Here is an 11,930-nt window from a genome sequence, read left to right on the forward strand (position 1 = left end):
ATGGCCATAAGGGCCACTCCACACACGTCGACTGGCATCTCTCCTTTCGAGATGATGACGGGTCGACAAATGACTCTCCCTCTACACCTGTTGTACCAACCAGGCGATGCTGCCATGGCAACAGCCTACACTACACAACAATACATGAAAGACTTGGAAAAACACCTTAAAAACACTTTTGCTTTCGCACAGAAAAACCTGGAAAAATCAGCTGAAGGACGCAAAGCGTACTACGACCAAAAGGCCTCTCACGAGGAACTCCAAGTGGGAGACAGGGTCTGGTACTACACGTTTGCCCCCACAACTGGGAGAAGAGAGTCCGGGACCGGAACTCTCGCCCGTAAACTGATGCCCAGATGGACTGGACCCCATCTGATAACAGACAAACTGTCTCCAGTTGTCTATCAGATAAAAATCAGTAAAGGCCAAAAAGAGCCAACTGTTAAATGGGTACATCGTAACCAGGTTAAACCACACAAGGCGTGCAATAACTCCTCAGGAGACAAAGATCTCACAAAATCTGACCTCGTGGGAATAAGGGTCATCCAAGCAGAAGATAACTAATGGATAATAAACTTAACCATAGTTTAAACTTGCGGGTCCTACCCCCGACAATTAAGAAGCTAAGACCTATCTCTTTGTGTTTCCATAGGACAATGATGGTACCACTCCTGGTAATCTTCACCCTCTTGGGTGCCACCCAAGATGGGCAAGCCGAGATCGTAACCCTTGGGCCCACCTCAGGCATCGCTCTGCGGGACCAGCCGGGACTGCTCATCACAGATTGCCGCCTATACACTCGAAAGGTCTTCGTCCGCTTCGACCCCCAAACCGTGATCAAACAATACATTAACATTAAAAATGAGTGGTTAAACAAATCATGGTACACAGTATCCCTAGAGGGTGCTAAAGCAGAGATCTAACACGTCCTAAAGCAACTACATAAGTTCACCTAAACCCAACAAGAGTTGGGTGGAACACGTAGAAGGCAAAAGCGCGACATTGGCGGGCTTTTACTCGCTGCTTCCTCACTCGGATCGCTGTTTAGCCTGGGTTTGTCCGCATACAACACTGTCAGTATAACGTCCCTAAAACAACACGTGTATGAAGTAGAGAGCGAGGTCTCAAAGATCCGAGCGCAAATGGACCTTCAACTAACACAATTGACACAGGTGACTAAAACCGTAAAGGATACTGTTCTAGTGCTGAATACTCACACCCAAGAAATCAAAGCCCTCGTACATGCGGTAAATGAGTTAGCCCTTAAGGTTGAAGTGGATTACGCTGTCGCACACCTAATGGATAGGATTTTTGCTGACATGCTTAGAGATATCAGTTCGTCGGTAGATACACTAGCCACCGGTAGGATCCCACCGTATCTAGTCTCTCTACAGATGGTGAACGACATCCTCAGCTCCGCTACGTGCGAAAGAGTCACGCAAATACAGGCTCACTTGGCTTACACTCTCGGTAGCGCAATCCCAATCTACGTCAATCACAAAACGTTTGAAATGGCGTTCATTATCAACCTACCGATAATTCCCTCAAATGGCATATACAGACTCAGGGACGTTGTTAATGTTGGCAATTGGCACGGTGAAAACCATGTTCAAATTGACACACCAAGGATGGTCGCGTACCACGACGATAATCCCTCAGTTTATCTAGTTCCAAACCTTCAGATGTGTGTTCTCACTCGGGAGATACATTATCTGTGTGCGAGTAAGCCGTTTGTTTGGAATCAAACCGCGGGCTTATGCGGGTTGACACCTATTCCGAAAAATTCTAGGTGCTCAACGACTATAACGCTTCGACACCTGGCTAAAGCTGCAAAAGCGGAAATCGTTGGCTCACGTTGGCTAGTGAACGCTCCTCAAAGAAAGGCGATCATAGCCTACGATCAACCTGGGGCAAATAGACCTTTGACGTTACCGGACAAAACAATGTGGATCAGTGTTCCCCAGGGGACAACCATACACATTGGTGATTTGACGCTCTATCACCTCGATCCGGAACAATGGGACGCGACTCTGGATGACTCAGAGTACCTGGTGAACATGTCTATAGACATAGATCCAGAAACTCTGGGAAGGATCCGTTTTGAAGGCACCAAAGTCGTCGACGTGGAACCAATAAACCGAGTTCTCAAGTCCCTCAGGTCCACAATTAGGAACCCGATCCAACCAATTACCTATGCGTGGTCAAGTGCGGACACGTTAATCATAGCCCTGCTAATGACGATAACCCTCGTATTGTGTGGGATACTCACATCCCTGTTCCGGGGCCACACGTCACTCCGAGTCGACCTGGATCGCCATGCAGCGCATCTCGATATGATTATGTCTCGCGTATGCGGGTCTGCAAAGAAGCCACTCACACGGGACAACGTGACTGAATCTGACAACCAGGGTGAGGCAAAGCAGTGAAACGATGTTTCTAGTTGCTTAGTCACTACTCTTGTCGGTGTTGAAACGTTGTTGAATTGGTTTTGGTTGTTTCTGAGGTAAGAATGAATTTTGTGTGTAAGTTTTAGTTGGAGACTGTAAAGGGTTTTAACTATGCCAACATGCAGTTCATTCATTAAATTGCAATCTTTGCGGAGTCAATGTATATTATTGCTACCTTAAGTACCATAATCTACATTGATCTCACAACGCATAAGCCGAACCTACTAGAACAATTCTATTCGGGGGGATAGCTAATTCTTTTTGATGAGTCTCGCCATAGACTTCCAAAACATTTATGGGGAAACCAAACACCCAATCTCAAGTCGTTCGTCTAAAAGACTACAGACAATTGAACCAAACTATATTTTGCCATGTAAAGCTAACTTAAACCAAGTTAGAAATGGACAAATAGTTTGGAACCCTTTTCTATAGGTATAAACCCCTATAGTTACCCTTTTCAGCATGTTCCACCCCTTAACTGGTAGTTGTAGCTGTTCCCAACCATAATAGCTTACACACCAGGTGCATATAGTTTAAGGCCTTATGTAAAATCCCCTTCATAAGCCCACCTTAAACCACATAATTGCATGTCACATTGAACCAGAACGGCACAGACTGGACATCCACCCAGCGACGACCTTCGCTGGAGGAGACCTGCAATCTTGACGTTGGTCTCCACTCTTCATCCAGTGGCCGCATCTTCAGTTCAATCCAAGGGAACCCCTCTGTATGCTGATCAATCAACACTTCCAATCGTTGTGGATTTACCGTTGTGGATTATATGACTTTTCCAATGGACTCTGTTTCCAAGGGGTTAAAGCATTGCTACAATGGAATTACCAACAACATTATGGAATTACCATCAACACAATGGAATTACAAAAACATTGTGGATTACATCCTTTGACTTTGTTTTCCTTGCTGGATTACTTTTGACTTTTGTTTTCCTTGCTGGATTACATCAAGACCAAGGACATTCGAAGGCGTAAGTTCATGTTGGAATTCATCCCCATTGGACAGGCGATGATTTCCAAAGGGGGGACTGTAGTGAACTAGGCCTGAAGGTCAAAACCTTGACCTTAGGCACCATATGGGACAGAAACTGTCATTTCATTGATTTGAATCCAGAAATACAGGTTGACCCATCCTGAGACTTTCTTTCTTGAAAATTCAAGTGAAAGAACACTCTCTTTTCTATTATCATTACTATTTTACAAATGTTTGATTATCAAAGTGTTTTAGTTCAAACCATTTTAGATGTTGTAGTGAACTAATCATTTTTTAATAACTGTGAAACAGTAATAATGATTTTTAATCCTCATGCAAAGTTAGAATTCATGTTAAGGTCTGTTACAGAGTAATTATGCATTTTCTGATTTTCTGTCTTTGAATGAGCAGTGTAAGTGGTCCAAGGTCGGAGTCAAACGCAGACCAGTTGTTGGAACGAGCTGTCATGTTTTTACATCCTCTCAGACGTAAATAGAGAAGCTGGCAACTGTTGGCACCTGTTTTCCGCCAACTCGTCCAAACATTTCTCTCTCTGTCTCTAAAACATTTTCAATCTATTCCATAACATTCTTGCTGTTTTTCTGACTCCTAGTGACCTCTTACGTCACAAAACACACCCCTGTCTGGTCGATATTGACCAATCAGAAACTCCCAAATGAACCGGAAATAGAGCTCTTTAAAATGTCGGTACTTCCTAGTTTAAACCAGTGTCGAGAGTCGTGTGGAGTTTCCAGTCGGGTCGAGAGTCGAGTTTGGAGTCGTTGCAGCTCCCGTGCTGGGAAACAGGAAGATCCTGACATGACCACAGAGCTCTTCCGAGTCTTATGGGATTATAACATCTTCCACCTCTGGGTGGAACTCTGACGGACTCCACTCATGTGAAGTCCACTCGTGAGGTGAACCTGTGTCGGACGGAATACCGTCACTACTTCGGACGATTCTCAGCTGTTCCTACGGAAACGCTGAAAGGGTGCGTTGAATGGACTTTCGCCAGGAAACATCTCCAGGTAAAAGAGATTTCTATCACCTAAGTGTACTGGGGGAAGAAGCTGAGAAAAACCCGGAGAGTGCCGTTCTGAATGCTGACACAAACAAACCCCCTCACCCATCTTTTCTCCCTCTAAACTTCATCTTTCCATCTTTAAAATTCTTCTATCAGGTAGAAATCATTCCAGATATTTTAGAAATGTCTGTGTAAAGTTCTCATCCACCGCCGTGTGGTCAATCAAAATTGTACAGCTTGCTAAAATTAGCCATGTTGTTATTTTCCATATTTTGCCAATTAATGTAAATGTGTGATGTGTTAAACTTTGATTCTGTTAATAAATGACCCACTGTCGTTTGGTGAGTCAAAGATAATTAACGTCTCACGTTACATTTCTAAATTCAATGCACATTATATACGGTCCAGAAAAATGAAATAATCCGTTTAATTTATGAATATATCTCATGCATATGTTCATCTACACATTTAACAACTCTTTCAGAGCTTATGCTTACCACGCAGCTCTTTAAATTAAGCTGTCGCAAATTATCTTCATGATTGAAGTGCTGTTAAGTAATATTAAGTTAGTGCTCCTTTTTACCACCGTGAAAGTCGTGGAGAGAATTTTTGACCTTGGGCGAAAAAGATGCAGAAGCTGCTGGATCCACAGGATGGACATCATGGCCGAGGTGTTTGACATGCAATGACTGAAAACCTCCTGAATGAGGATGATTGTAAACGTAGATTACACAAGTCCTACACCTTTTTAACTCCACTGCAATGTTCATTTACAACACATGGACATTCTGTATTATGGTTACGTTTTTCAGTACTCATTACAGATAAAACCAAAAAAATACATAAATAAAAAAACTGGACTTTATTTGTAACTGAAGATGTATCACTTCTCATCCGAGGCTCTTTCTCAATTTAATGAAACGAGGAGTGTGATTCAAGTTATAAAGCTGTGGTGTGCCGTAAGCTTGTATTATGGAGACTGGTGCATGCAGATCAATCTCCAGCAAGCTTACAGAACACCACAGCTTTATAACTTTAATCCCATATTCCTTTTTTCATTGAATTGTGAGTGCTCCTCGGATGATTAGCGAAACGTCTTCAGTTTAAAAAAAAGTCCTGTGGTTTTGTTTTTATCTTTTTTGGGGGGGATTTGCCGTGTCAAGGATAACTGAGAATCTTCACCAGCATTGTTACAGGTAAAAAAACAATTACTTCACTTATCTACACTATTGACGTAAAAAAACACTGTAAGCACTTCACTTTTGATGATCAGATGGAAGCTCAAGACTTGAAAATGTTTATTAGAAATAAAGACCTGTACAAAAAATAATAATTATACACTAATTATATATGCAAACTTAACAAGCTACATGTTTGGCTATTTGTGGGCTTACCTTGCAGGATCTACATTTCTATATATCAACTATGATCTACTCTAAATATTTTTAAACATGTCTGTTTGCCATGGAACGGGCAATGGATTCCAGCACCCCAAGGAGTGCCTGATTGAAAGCAGCACTCTGTTCAGCCTCCTGCCTTCGCTGTGCTGCTTCCTCTCTGCGAACATCTGCTTCCTCTCTCCTCAAGGCCATCTCCTCCCTCCTAATTGATTTCTCCTGCTTCCTCGTTGCTGCAGCTTGGCGTTGCCTCTGCGCAGCTTCTTCTTGCCTTGCTTTTTTGGCATCCTCACAAATAAAATGGAAGTGTTCCTCTCTCTGCTTCCGGTTCATCTCCTCTGGTTCTGTATGCGCAGAAACAAAGCTCTCTGCTGCACTTGTTGATCTGCGCTTTCTATGGCCTATGAATAATACACAAGAAAATGGCTGTTAGATGATGAAGTACAGGTACAGTTTTTAAATAAATTATTTACATTAAAGTTCCTGCTAATTTCAAAAGGTGTGTGTTCACAAGATCAGAAATGATTCTGTTCATAAAGCAGTCTAGTATTTTAATGATAGTAAGCAGGTGGGCATAAATAAACTACATGTAGTCATTTACAACGGTTGTGCTAATTTAGAAAAAGAACAGAGCATCGTTAATCTGAACAAAAATCACTACACCCTGTATAATTTCAATAATAAACTTCATAAATGAAAGTTTAAGTAATAAACGAATAAATAAATTTAACATTTATACATTACAACTGAATAAACAAGTAGTTTGAATACATGCAAGGTGTTTTACAACAAAAACAAAACAACATTCATATCAACATGATCAATGTGATGTTAAACACGATTGTTGCTTCTTACCTAGTAACGGGTGCTGTTTGGTGCCGCTCTGCTGCGTGTTGCCCGGTGGCGTAGATGTACTCGGTGGCACAGATGTACTCGGTGGCGTAGATGTACTTGGTGGCGTAGATGTACTTGGAGCTGGTGTGGTCGGGAAGGGTCAGAAGCGGGGAGGATTGGACAGTTAAAAGCAGAATCTGGCGAACCTTCATGTTCAGTGGGACTTTCTGCATCAAAATAAGAGTGGAAAAACAGCAACAGAGTACAGTTAGCAATGATGCTAACTAATGATGACTTAACCGTGTCAGCCTCGTTTGTTCAGAGTACTTTCAGAAAACGCAAAGAAACAGTTACATGAGGAAAAGGAAATATGCTTAAAGTAAATAAAATACACTCGCCATCAACTATATATTCCAGAAGAGCAGTGGCCGTGTCTAGGCCACTCTCCCTCCCTTTGTTGGCTGAGCGTTTGCCGTAAATGGCATCCATTTGTACAAACCACTTCCAGTTTCTTCTGTTTGCTCCACTCCTACCGTTGTGGTCCTTAATCGTTTTGTAATCGCTTTTTAGTTTTTTAAGCTTTAATTTGCTTTGGTGTGCGATGGAGCCCTGCACCGCCATCTGCGCAGACACCTCTTGAAAAATCTTTTCATTTCGTTTTGTTCCATCTAGCTCACTCTGCACTTGTTCATCGGCCAGCAAACAGAGAAATGCCTGAACTTCAGCATTCGACCACGGTTGTGCCATGATTATTTGTTTTACCTTATAAAATATTCCAAAATAAGCTCCTCCGATTTCTTGTTGTCTGTTATGGTGGGTGAAAAAGAAAATGGCGGATTGGGATTTCCAGTGGAAGAATGAATCTCCGCCCTCCACCAATGAATACGCCCCCTGACCAATCAGTGACCTACAGTGCGCTGATGTCACATATAGACCCTACAAGAACCAGACCTGGGACCTCAGAGAATTAGGTCCCAAAAATGGGGTGGGTTCCACCGCTAAAGGCATTGTGGATAAAACACGCAATCGGCCATAACTAGTTACATAGGAGTACCAAAGGGCCCCGTGGATAAGGGGCTTTTAAGTGTCCTATGCAGAGGCTTTCAAAGTGGTAAAGCAAAGAAAATATGTTGAGGTGGAAAACAGGATGGATGCAGGGCCAAACCAAACAAGAGAAAATAAAGTGTGTGTGGATTTAAAAAGCTTAGTGACATTCATTACAGGGGTTATAAATGCAACGATGGAAATAAAGTCAAAAACAGAGAGAATTCAAATACTAGTGAAAGTGGCAGCAAATCATCTTAATATTAACAAACTATCATGGGAAGAAGTGAGGGATGACCTCAGTGCTCAGGCCAATCAAGAAGCAGCATGGGTAGGATAACAAAAGTATTATGGTCTTGATTCTTCACTGGAATGCATGAAGTTTAATATCAAATAGACAGGAATTAAAACACTTTATTGATCAATTAGAAGAGGATCCTGAAATTATCTGTGTACAAGAAACCTGGTTAAAACCCCAATTACATTTCAGAATTTCAAATTATACTGGTGTTAGATCTGATCGGGTGGAAGGTAATGGTGGTGGTTGTGCCACTTTTATTAGAGAGAACCTGCCTTTTAGAGAGGTAAAGAAAGGAAATCAAGATTAATTTCTAACAATTGTAGTGGAGATATGGATAAATACAGAACCATTAATTAGAATAAATTATTATAATCCATGTAAAATATTAGATCTGGATAAATTAAAGGAAATTCAGGGACAGAATAGAAATAAAGTTATGTGGTGTGGGGATTTTAACGCTCATAGCAATTTATGGGGAGGACAGAGGACTGATGCAAATGGAGACACAATAGAACAATTTTTGGAAGACAATCACTTGGTGTGTATGAACGATGGGAGTGGAACAAGAATAGATGCACATTGAGGAAGTTGATTTAAATATAGATATAGAAGAAGCAGAGGAAAATATTAGGGAAGTTATATTGAAGGCAGCAAAAATAACAATTACTGTAAACAAAGGTAAACAGAAAAAGAAAGCGGTACCATGGTGGACACAAGAGTGTAGTGAAGCAATAAGGAAAATAAATCGAGCCTTTAGAATACTGAGGAGAACACATAATTTTGAAAGTTTAATTGAATATAAAAAAGCTCAAGCAGAAGCAAGGAAAGTTATTAAAAAGGCAAAGAAAGCAAAATGGAGGGATTACTGTGACACAATAGGCAGAACAACTATAGCTAAGGTATGGGGAATGATCAAGAAAATGAGAGGGAATAGACAATAGAGGACATACCCAATTTTAAAACATGAAAAAGGAACGGCTATAAAAACTGAAGAGAAAGTAGAAATAATGGCAAAAACATTTGCAAAGATCCATAGTTCAGATAATTTATCAGAGCAGGGGAAATGCAGGAGGGAACAGACAAGAAGGGCAAATGATATAATTTTAGATGGTAGAACAACCCCAAGTAATATCATGGATGTCCCATTTTCCATGCAAGAAATGAAGAGGGTAATACTTACAGTAAAGCAGGACTAACAGCACCAGGAAAAGATCAAATATGTTATATAATGTTAAAACACTTAGGAAATCAAGCAGAAGAAAAACTGTTAGGCCTGTTTAATAAGATCTGGGAAGAAGGAAGGTTACCTAGTAATTGGAAGGAGGCAGTTATTATACCAATGATCAAACCAGGAAAGGATCCAACAAACCCTTCAAGCTATAGGCCCATTGCACTTACTTCATGTATAGGCAAGATTATGGAAAGAATGATAACTGAAAGGATTACATATTATGTAGAAAGTAGAGGACTGTTATCATCATGCCAAAGCGGGTTTAGAAAGGGAAGGGATACAATGGATCCAGTTGTATGTTTGGAATCAGATATTAGGAAAGCTCAGGTTAATAGGGAAGTAGTGGTTGCAGTATTTTTTTGATATTGAGAAAGCATATGACATGGTATGAAGGATGGGTTGCTTATCAAATTATATAAAATGGGAATAACAGGAAGGGCCTATAGTTGGATTAAAAAAAAATTTGATAAGAGTCATACAAGTACAAATAGGAATAGCAAGATCCATCCATCCATCCATTATCTTTACCCGCTTATTCCATTTTGGGTCACGGGGGTCGCCGGTTCCCATGTCCAGCAATCACTGTGCGAGGGGCGGGGTACACTCTGGACAGGTCTCCAGTCCATCACAGGGACACATAGAGACAAACGAGACAAACAACCATTCACTCTCTCACACACCTAGGGACAATTTAGAGTTACCAATCAGCCTAACATGCATGTTTTTGGTCTGTGGGAGGAAACTGGAGCACACAGAGAAAAAGAGTAGCAAGATCAAATAAATATAAAATTGATAATGGAACTCCACAGGGCAGTATCATAAGTCCTTTACTATTTTCAATCATGGTTAATGACATTTTCTCTGGAGTAGATAAGGATATCATGAAATCATTTTTTGCAGATGATGGAGCCTTGTGGAGAAAAGGAAGAAATGTTAGATTAGTATATGAGAAAATACAAAATGCCATTAAATCTGTTGAAAGTTGGGCTTATAATTGGGGAGTTAAATTCTCAGTAGATAAAACAAAGACAGTTGTATTTAGTAGAAAGAAAATTGAGAAAATAGATTTAAAAATGTATTGGGAAAAAATAGAAAAAGTAAGTAAATTTCGGTTCCTGGGAATCATGTTTGAATCAAAACTTCTATGGGATGATCATGTAAAATATATTGAGGGAAAATGTAAAAAAAATTTGTGAATTTGATGAGGTGTTTAACAGGACTAGATTGGGGGAAAGATAAAATCAATCTAAAAAAGATGTATGTTGCTCTGATAAGATCAGTAATGGATTATGGAAGCAAAGTGTAAAAGCAGGCAGCAAAAACAACCATTCATAAATAAGAGGTAGTTCAGAATCGAGCTCTAAGGTTATGCTGTGGAGCCATGAAGCCCTCTTCATCATTGGCAGTGCAGGTGGAAATGGGGGAGCTCCCATTACAATTAAGATACAAACAAAATATGATGAATTATTGGGTAAGCTTACAGGGACATAAGGAAGAGCACCATCCAGCAGTAAAAATGTTGAAGCCATGCTGGGAAAGTGGAAAGGCTAAAGTGGACTGTTTTGCTTGGGCAGCGAATAAATGTGCTAGAGAAATGGAAATACAAGAGAAAAGATATTGTGCTGCAGTGCCATATTCAGCTACGCCTTTTTGGTTATTTCCAAATGTGACTGTAGATCTAGAGGTCTATAAAAAAGTACAGAATAGTAAAGATAAAAATTGTGTAGATTTTATACAAGATTAAAACTGAGAATACATATAGATCTTTTCATAATATATATACAGATGTCCTGATGCATGCTCAATAATCCAGGTAGAAAAATCTAAAAAAGTTAAATCTGGTCCTCTGGACATTCAAAAAAACAAAACAAAGCAAATCAACAAAAAAATGTAGAAACGTTTCGTCTCTCATACGAGAGACTTCCTCAGTCTGAGGAGCTGTATTCAGCTCAGTCTCTTAAATAGCACCGTCTCAGGGTGGATCAACCAGTTTTGCTGCTGACAACCAAAACCAGCTGATCACATGCTCAAGAAGGACCATCAGCCTAACAATGGATCATTAGCACACTGATGGCTGTTTACTGTTCACAGAGGGCTGAGTGATACTAGCAATCACAGCATTGTAAGAGGGGGACAGTTGAACCCGGAGGCCTCCACCCCTGTTTTAACGATGGACGATTTCTTTTCACAAAGATGGCCTCCTTTACTCCTCTCTCAAACCATCGTTCCTCTCTGTCCAGGATGTGAACATCTTCATCCCTGAAAGAGTGATAATGAGTGAGACAGACACAGGGGAAGTACAAAAGAACAGTGTTTATTATTTACAGTGATAATAAATCCACACGCTGCTTCTCAGCAACTCCTGGAAAGAGGAACGACAGGTTAATGTTGGTCCAGAGGGGAAGACCTGAATGGTTTGTTTGAAGAGCGTTTTTGTCCTTACAGTCCAAACCCGAAGGAGGGGAGCTGGTCCTTCAGTCCAAGGAGTGAGCAGCAGAGGGAAATCCAACGAGGGAACGAGGAAGGCTGGCAACTGGAGGCAAAAATGGCACGAGGAATACCTGACAGGCCGAGGGATCCAGATCAGGTCACGAGGAGATCCAAAAACACGAGGAACCAGGAAACTGGAAAAGAGAACACAGGTGAACAAATTCTTTTCACCTAG

Source organism: Nematolebias whitei, chromosome 22 (assembly GCF_014905685.2).
Source record: "Nematolebias whitei isolate Nwh7 chromosome 22, NemWhi1, whole genome shotgun sequence".
Classification (NCBI taxonomy): Eukaryota; Metazoa; Chordata; class Actinopteri; order Cyprinodontiformes; family Rivulidae; genus Nematolebias; species Nematolebias whitei.